General features: G+C 43.9%; 1 non-coding gene across 1 annotated transcript; it reads left to right on the top strand.

The window, feature by feature from the left end:
- The first annotated feature begins 546 nt into the window (after positions 1-546).
- trnaf-aaa (transfer RNA phenylalanine (anticodon AAA)) lies at positions 547-628 on the top strand. Its single transcript has one exon. It is a non-coding gene; the product is annotated as a tRNA-Phe (tRNA).
- The last annotated feature ends 7724 nt before the right edge of the window (positions 629-8352 follow it).

Raw genomic sequence — 8352 nt, 5'->3', positions numbered from 1 at the left:
GAAAACCAGAGCAAGTGCACGCAGCCACGAGGAGAATGTGCAAACTCCACACATTCAGTTGCATGAGGCGGGAATTGACCCTGACTCTGTGGTATTGTGAAACAGCAGCGCTCACGATGGTGTCAGCGTTAGATGGGACTTATTTGCCGTCTTTTATTGGGAAAAATCTCTTTCATTGTGAGCATCTGGAAAGACCAGCTCCTTCGCCAGAAAAAGAAATGAATATGTCACTAACCTTGGATTGTTTCATGTCCAATAACACTCAGATCAATACCTCTCTTGATCAGCTCTGCTGATCATGTTTGCAAAGAGATCTAGCAAATTGCCAAAGTGGGATTGTCCTTTCAATCAATAATTTTGACTCAGTTTGGCTGCAAATATCTTTTCCTACCTTTGTGCTTTTCTTCTTTTACATTGGTGTCTCGCACCTTACAAATGACAGCAAAGGTACGAAAGGAGATGGGAGCATTTCGCTCATCAAGTCAACGGTAGCTTTCAATGAGATCACGGCTGATTTGGTCAATGCTCAACCCACCTGAGCTGTCTGTAGTCATGGCCGAGTGGTTCAGGCGATGGATTAAAAATCCATTGGGGTTTCCCCACGTAGGTTCGAATCCTGCTAACTACGTTATGAATGCTTTCCTGCTGGTACAACTTTCGCTCAAAGTTCAGAGAAACTATTTTGTGAACCAGGCCAGTAATTTGATTAGCCTTGGGAAACTCGAGTTCTTCATCAGAAATGTTCCATATTTAAAACATTATCTCTGTTTCTCTTTCCAGATACACTGCTCGACACATCGGGTTTCTGCAGCTGTTATTGAACGTCCTGAGCAGAAGTGCTGCTTTTCATTAGATTCCTTTAATCCCTGTCCTCTGTTCTCTGACTCGGGTCAGTGGCAACACTTCCTCCTGCTCGTCAAAGAGCTCATTCCCCACCGCTCCCTCTCCCATCATTACAAACAACCGCAGGAAATCGCCACTTAACCATCTTTGTTCCAAAGTGAAGCTCATCAGCCTCGGGAATCTCTCCACCAAACGGGACTTCTCATCCCTGGACATGGTGCAAGCCAGAGGATTGTGAAGAGATACTGTGAAAATATTGTCAGTTGGCAGTTGAAAAAATGTTTAGGAAGCAAACCATATAATTTAGGCTCCAGCTTTGTAAATCTTGAGAAACTCTTTGGGAAATGGAATCAGAGGAGAATGAAGAAGTGTGAACTGTCGGACCGAGTAGAGGACGGGACATTGACTCTGATGTTCTTTGGACAGCAACTGACCTGAGACATTGAAATCATTCTCGCTCACGTACGTGAGGAATGCAAACTTCATCTGGACTCTGGGACAATGAAAAACTCTGGAACACTCAAGACAATATCCAAATATTTACTGGGATCACTACAGTACGAGTACTATAGATGAGTCATTTTTTGCCCAGTGTGTGCAGGAGGGCTTCCTGACACAGTACGTACACATGCCTTCAAGGGACGAAGCCACTTTCGATTTAGTACTGGGTAACGAGCCTGGCCAGATTTTAGATTCGGAAGTAGGTGCGCACTTTGGAGACAGCGATCACAATTCTCTCAGGTTTACTTTCGTGATTGAAAGGGATAGGTGTACTCCACGGAGCAAGAGTTTCAGCTGGTGGAAGGGAAATTACGATGCAATGAGGTAAGATTTAGGAAGCGTAGAATGGGGTAGGAAACTGCAGGGGGTGAGCACATTAAAATGTGGAGCTTATTCAAGGAAAAGCTCCTGTGTGTCCTAGATAAGTATGTACCTGTCAGGCAGGGAGGAAGATATAGAACGCGTGAGCCGTGGTTTACTAAGGAAGTGGAATCCCTGGTCAAGAAGAACAAGAAGTCTTATGTTAGGACAAAATGTGAAAACTCAGTTAGAGCGCTCGAGGGTTTCAACGATATCAGGAGAGACCTAAAAAGAGAGCTGAGAAGAGCCAGGAGGAGACATGAGAAGTTGTTGGCAGATAGGATCAGGGTTAAACCTAAGGCTTTCCATAGGTATGTCAGGAATAAAAGAATGACGAGAGTTAAATTTGGGACAATCAAGGATAATAGTGGGAAGTTGTGTGTGGAGTCAGAGGAGATAGGGGAAGCACTAAATAAATATTTTTCGACAGTGTTCGCTATAGAAAATGAAAATGTTGGCGAGGAAGATACAGAGCTACTTCCGTCTAGACGAGCAGAGCTTGAGGTTCGCAAGAAAGAGATATTAGAAATACTGCAGAGTGTGAAAATAGATAAGTCAGCTGGGCCGGATGGGAGCGATCTGATTTTGTTTAGCAAATGCACTGCAGGAAGGTACAAATCAAGCTGATGCTAACAACGGCTCGTTTTGAGCCGCTAATTTCAGTGAAGTGGCGGCGCCAATAAAAGGTGTCACGCATCTCGTCTAATTCCACATCCTGAGCTCGAAATGACCAGAGGTTTCTCGCTGAGTTTCTGCAGGGTCTTGTTTGGACGACACCATGGCACTTTTTCACTGGAGTGGATCATGAAATCGCATCGTGACTGTGAATAAAACGATGGAAACTTCCAGCAGAGAAGGACGCGACCCTGAAGCAGGCAGCTGAGGACAAATGTTTCTCCTTTGCCAGTGAAAGGCACTGCTTCACAAATTGGAAACTTCGAAGTGAAGCAGTGTTGGTGATTATCTAAGGTGCTTGTTCACCTTTTTAATTCTGATTCCGTGAATGTCCATGGCATTACATATCGACATTCTGCCAAAGGCAGGCTTGTGTCTTGGGCCAGTGGCGTAATGGATAACGCGTCTTACTTCGGATCAGAAAATTGTAGGTTCGAGTCCTACCTGGCTCGAGGGGGAATGTTTCGCTTTAACCGTGGTATACGTTGACGCTCCCCTGTAAAGTTCTCTCGGGACATCGCCTCTGTGCTTCCGCATGTAAAGCTTGCATTTGTCCTATTGTCCATTTCAAATTCCAGCTCTCCACAACGGACACCTCTGTCAGTTTGGCGGTATCTTCTGGTGTGTCTCCCTCTGTGTGTGAAAATGAGCATGAGTTCCTCAAAAGAGTTACAATTCGTTATACTTCTGTCCCATTATTGTGCCATGTAAGAACATAGGATAACCTCATTGACATTTGACCTGGAAACATTAGAACACACGAGACTTTGGGCCAAAGTTCGAAACTGCAACTAGAATAGATGGCTCTCTGATTAGCCGCAATGCACACGGGCGGAATGGCCTTTTCCCACTTTGTAAACCTTCGAAGACAATTTGAAAAAAATCTGCAACGAAAATGTTCAGACAGGGTGTTTTATTTACACCAAATACGATAGTATCTATCACCTTGTCCTGTTATTTACTTGTGAGGATTCGGTATTCTCAGCACCGTGGCCCGGATCATATTCCCGCTCATGGAATGGTTGTATTGTTCAGCAAACATATCGGTGTACCAGTACTTCTGCCGATTTTCCGATGCTGGCAGGTCATTGGTTTTGTCCAAAACATTATGAAGGTTAACATAAAACAAATAGCTGCAGGTGCTGGAAATCTGAGCCAAAAACGAAAATTGTTTGTGCAGCGGAGCATGACTGGCAACAGAAACGTCGACTCTCCTGCTCCTCGGATGCAGCCTGACCTGCTGTGCTTTTCCAGCATCACTCTGATCTAAAGTCAGGTTTCCAGCATCTGCAGTCCTCACTTTTGCCTAGTTCCTTCAGTGTCTCTGGTTCCCAATTCAAGAACTCCATCTCTAGCGGTTTCATGTTTGTACATCCATGCTGAGGAGTTGAAGAGTGAAGAAAAGTAACTCACCTCCTCCATCTCTGGGGTAATTAGGGACTGAAAATGAATCGTGTCACATTGAAATATATCTAGATGCGAATTAATCTCTGTCTTTTATTGTGAACCATCTCTTTCAATGAAACCATCAGGAAAGATATTTCGTTCGCCAGAAAAAGAAATGATTATGTCGCTAACCTTTGTTTGCTTCAGGTCCGAGAATACTCAGATCAATAGCTCCCTTGCTTACTTCTGCTGGCCATGTTCGCAAAGAGATATGGCAAATTGCCAAGTGTGATTTTCCTTTCAATAAATAATTTTGACTCAGTTTGCCTGCAAATATCTTTTCCTAACTTTCTGCTTTCCTTCTTTTACATTGGTGCCTCGCACCGTACAAATGACAGCAAAGGTACGAAAGGAGATGGGAGCATTTCGCTCATCAAGTCAACGGTAGCTTTCAATGAGATCACGGCTGATTTGGTCAATGCTCAACCCACATGAGCGGTCTGCAGTCATGGCCCAGTGGTTAAGGCGATGGATTAGAAACAACCGCAGGAAATCGCCACTTAATCATCTTTGTTCCAAAGTGAAACTCATCAGCCTCGGGAATCTCTCCACCAAACGGGACTTCTCATCCCTGGACATGGTGCAAGCCAGAGGATTGTGAAGAGATACTGTGAAAATATTGTCAGTTGGCAGTTGAAAAAATGTTTAGGAAGCAAACCATGTAATTTAGGCTCCAGCTTTGTAAATCTTGAGAAACTCTTTGGGAAATGGAATCAGAGGAGAATGAAGAAGTGTAACTGTTGGACCGAGTCGAGGACGGGACATTGACTCTGATGTTCTCGGGACAGGAACTGATGTGAGACATTGAAATCATTCTCGCTCACGTATGTGAGGAATGCAAACTTCATCTGGACTCTGGGACAATGAAAAACTCTGGAACACTCAAGACAATGATGTGTTTCTGTTCGCCGAGCTGGAAGTTTTTGTTGGAAACGTTTCGTCCCCTGTCCAGGTGGCATCCTCAGTGCTTGGGAGCCTCCTGTGAAGCGCTTCTGTGGTGTTTCCTGCGGCATTTATAGTGGCCTTTCCTTGCCGCTTCCTGTTGTCAGTTTCAGCTCTCCGCTGCAGTGGCTGGTATATTGGGTCCAGGTCGATGTGTTTGTTGATGGAGTTTGTGGATGAGTGCCATGCTTCTGGGAATTCCCTGGCTGTTCTTTGTTTGGCTTGCCCTATAATAGTAGTGTTGTCCCACTCGAATTCATGTTGCTTGTCGTCTGTGTGTGTGGCGACGACGCATAGTTGGTCGCTTCGTTTCGTGGCTAGTTGATGTTCCTGGATGCGGATCGTTAGCTGTCTTCCTGTTTGTCCTATATAGTGTTTTGTGCAGTCCTTGCATGGGATTTTGTATACTACATTAGTTTTGCTCATGTTGGGTATCGGGTCCTTAGTTCTGGTAAGCTGTTGTCTGAGTGTGGCTGTTGGTTTGTGTGCTGTTAAGAGTCCTAGTGGTCGCAGTAGTCTGGCTGTCAGTTCAGAGATGTTCTTGATGTGTGGTAGTGTGGCTAGTCCTTTGGGTTGTGGCATGTCCTCATTCCGTTGTCTATCCCTTAGGCTTCTGTAGATAAAATTGCGAGGATATCCGTTTTCGGCGAATACCTTGTATAGGTGTTCCTCTTCCTCTTTTGCAGTTGTGGTGTGCTGCAGTGTGTTGTGCCCCTTTTGAATAGTGTCTTGATGCAACTTCGTTTGTGTATTTTGGGGTGGTTGCTCTCATAATTCAGGACTTGGTCTGTGTGTGGCTTTCCTGTGTACCTTTGTGGTGAATTCTCCGTTAGGTGTTCTCTGTACCATCACGTCTAGGAATGGGAGTTGGTTGCCCTTTTCTTCCTCACTGGTGAATCGGATTCCTGTGAGTGTGGAGTTGATGATCCTGTGTGTTTTCTCTATTTCCGCGTTTTTAATGATTACAAAGGTGTCATCCACGTATCTGAACCAGTGTTTGGGTTGAATTTGCGGTAAGACTGCTCTAACCTTTGCATTACTGCTTCTGCTATGAGTCCCGAGATCGGTGAGCCCATGGGTGTTCCGTTGATTTGTTCGTATATCTGGTTGTTGAATGTGAAGTGTGTTGTGAGGCACAAGTCCCAAGATTTAGGAAGATTAGGTAAGATTTAGGAAGCGTAGAATGGGGTAGGAAACTGCAGGGGGTGAGCACATTAAAATGTGGAGCTTATTCAAGGAAAAGCCCCTGTGTGTCCTAGATAAGTATGTACCTGTCAGGCAGGGAGGAAGATATAGAACGCGTGAGCCGTGGTTTACTAAGGAAGTGGAATCCCTGGTCAAGAAGAACAAGAAGACTTATGTTAGGACAAAATGTGAAAACTCAGTTAGAGCGCTCGAGGGTTCTAACGATATCAGGAAAGATCTAAACAGAGAGCTGAGAAGAGCCAGGAGGAGACATGAGAAGTTGTTGGCAGATAGGATCAGGGTTAACCCTAAGGTTTTCCATAGGTATGTCAGGGTTAAAAGAATGACGAGAGTTAAATTTGAGACAATCAAGAATAATAATGGGAAGTTGTGTGTGGAGTCAGAGGAGATTGGGGAAGCGCTAAATAAATATTTTTCGACAGTGTTCGCTATAGAAAATGAAAATGTTGGCGAGGAAGATACTGAGATACTTGCGTCCAGAGTACGAGAGATTGAGGTTCACAAGGATTAGGTGATAGAAATGCTGCAGAGTGTGATAACAGACAAGTCCCCTGGGCTGGATGGGATCTGTCCTAGTATCCTCTGGGAAGCAAGGGAAGAGATTGATGAGCCTTTCGCATCGATCGTCAAATCATCGTTATCTATAGGAATAGTGCCTGTGGAATGGAGCATAGCATACGTTGTTCCCGTGTTCAAAAAGTGTCGTACAGACAACCCTGGTAATTACAGACCAGTGAGTCTCACTGCAGTTGTTGGTAACGTGTTGGAAAAGGTTATTATGGATAGGATTTATGACCATCTGGAAAAGAATAATCTGATCAGGGACAGTCAGCACGGTTTTGTGATGGGTCGGCCTTGCCTAACGAATCTTATTGACGTTTTTGACAAAGTGACCAAACAGGGAGATAACAGTAAACCGATTGATGTGGTGTATATGGGTTTCAGAACGTTGTTCGATAAGGTTCCCCACAATAGGCTATTATACAAAATGCGGTGGAATGGAATTGTGGGAGAGATTGCAGCTTTGATCAGTAATTGGCTTGCCAATAGAAAACAGTGTTGTAGTTAATGGAATATGTTCTTCTTGGTGTCCATGTACTGGCAGCGTACCACAAGGGTCGGTGTTAGGTCCACTGCTGTTACATGAAATCTAACCTTGCCAATCAGTCTCCCATGGGGAACATTGTTGAACGCCTTACTGAAGTCCATATAGATCACATTTACTGCTCTGCCCTCATCAATCTTCTTTGTTACTTCTTCAAAAAACTCAATCAAGTTTGTGAGACATGATTTCCCACGCACAAAGCCATGTTAACTGTCCCGAATCAGTCCTTGTCTTTCCAAATACATGTACATTCTGTTCCTCAGGATTCCCGCCAACAATTGGAGTATTCTTGGCAGATGCAGTTTCATGTCGGGGATGCGAGGTCATATACTTTGTTGGGAAGAATCAAAAGACACGCTACTATTAAAATCGATAGAAACGCAAAAGATGTGCAGTGCAGAGGAGTCTCAGTGTTCTTATACATGAAACGAACATATTTATTCCTTGGTGGCAAAAGAAAGCCTTTTCTGATGCTCACAATTAAAGAGATGGTTTCCAAGAAAATAGGAAAATTAAGTCACCAGTAGAGTAATCAATTACCAAGATATCCCTCGTAATGTTTTATGGGACATGTGGGATGTTTTTGATTATGGTTCTCCAAACATTTTTACAATGGAACCGAGAGTTTTAGATGGGAAGTTAAGATCACGCATGACTATTGCCATTTTTGACACTCACACACAATATTTTTTCCGTGTACGATTTATTTCGCTTTGTGGTTACTGCGAGTGGGCTTGTAAACTACACATGCTTATGAGTTCATTCCTCACTGTTCCTCAACTCCAGCCAAACAGACTTTACATCCTTATTTCCTGAGTCAAGGTAATCTCTAACCATTGCATAAATGTCATTAAAACTTCGATATTTCACAGGCCTCTGTATATCATCTTACAATATTAATTGATCCTTTACTGTATTGCAGTTGCGCATAAGAAGAGAAAAATAGCATCGAGAATGGTGGACCTCCGGTTCACAAACCCATTATTGAAGCGAAAATGCAGATTACTGCCCATAATACGATCGTGGAAGCATGTGCCGAAACCTCAGGATACACAGAATAAGTGCAGTGCCACAGGGCATGTCAGGGACAGCACCAGAAAGACAACAGAAATGTTGCTGTGAGCTCCTATTTTGGATATATTTCTCAATGAGCAATAGAGTGTTCCGTATGTTCCATCAGGAGTTACCTCACACAAGGACGTAACCAGTGTTGCAGACGGTCATATCATCCGAGTTCCAAGCCCTGGAATCAGAGACATTCAATATTGTGCGCA

This window comes from Chiloscyllium plagiosum, unplaced genomic scaffold (assembly GCF_037043375.1).
Source record: "Chiloscyllium plagiosum isolate Xiang-an unplaced genomic scaffold, Cpla_swu_hap1 HiC_scaffold_39, whole genome shotgun sequence".
NCBI classification, from domain to species: domain Eukaryota; kingdom Metazoa; phylum Chordata; class Chondrichthyes; order Orectolobiformes; family Hemiscylliidae; genus Chiloscyllium; species Chiloscyllium plagiosum.
The sequence above is the reverse complement of the archived record's forward strand: the minus strand, read 5'-3'. Positions and strand labels throughout refer to the sequence as shown.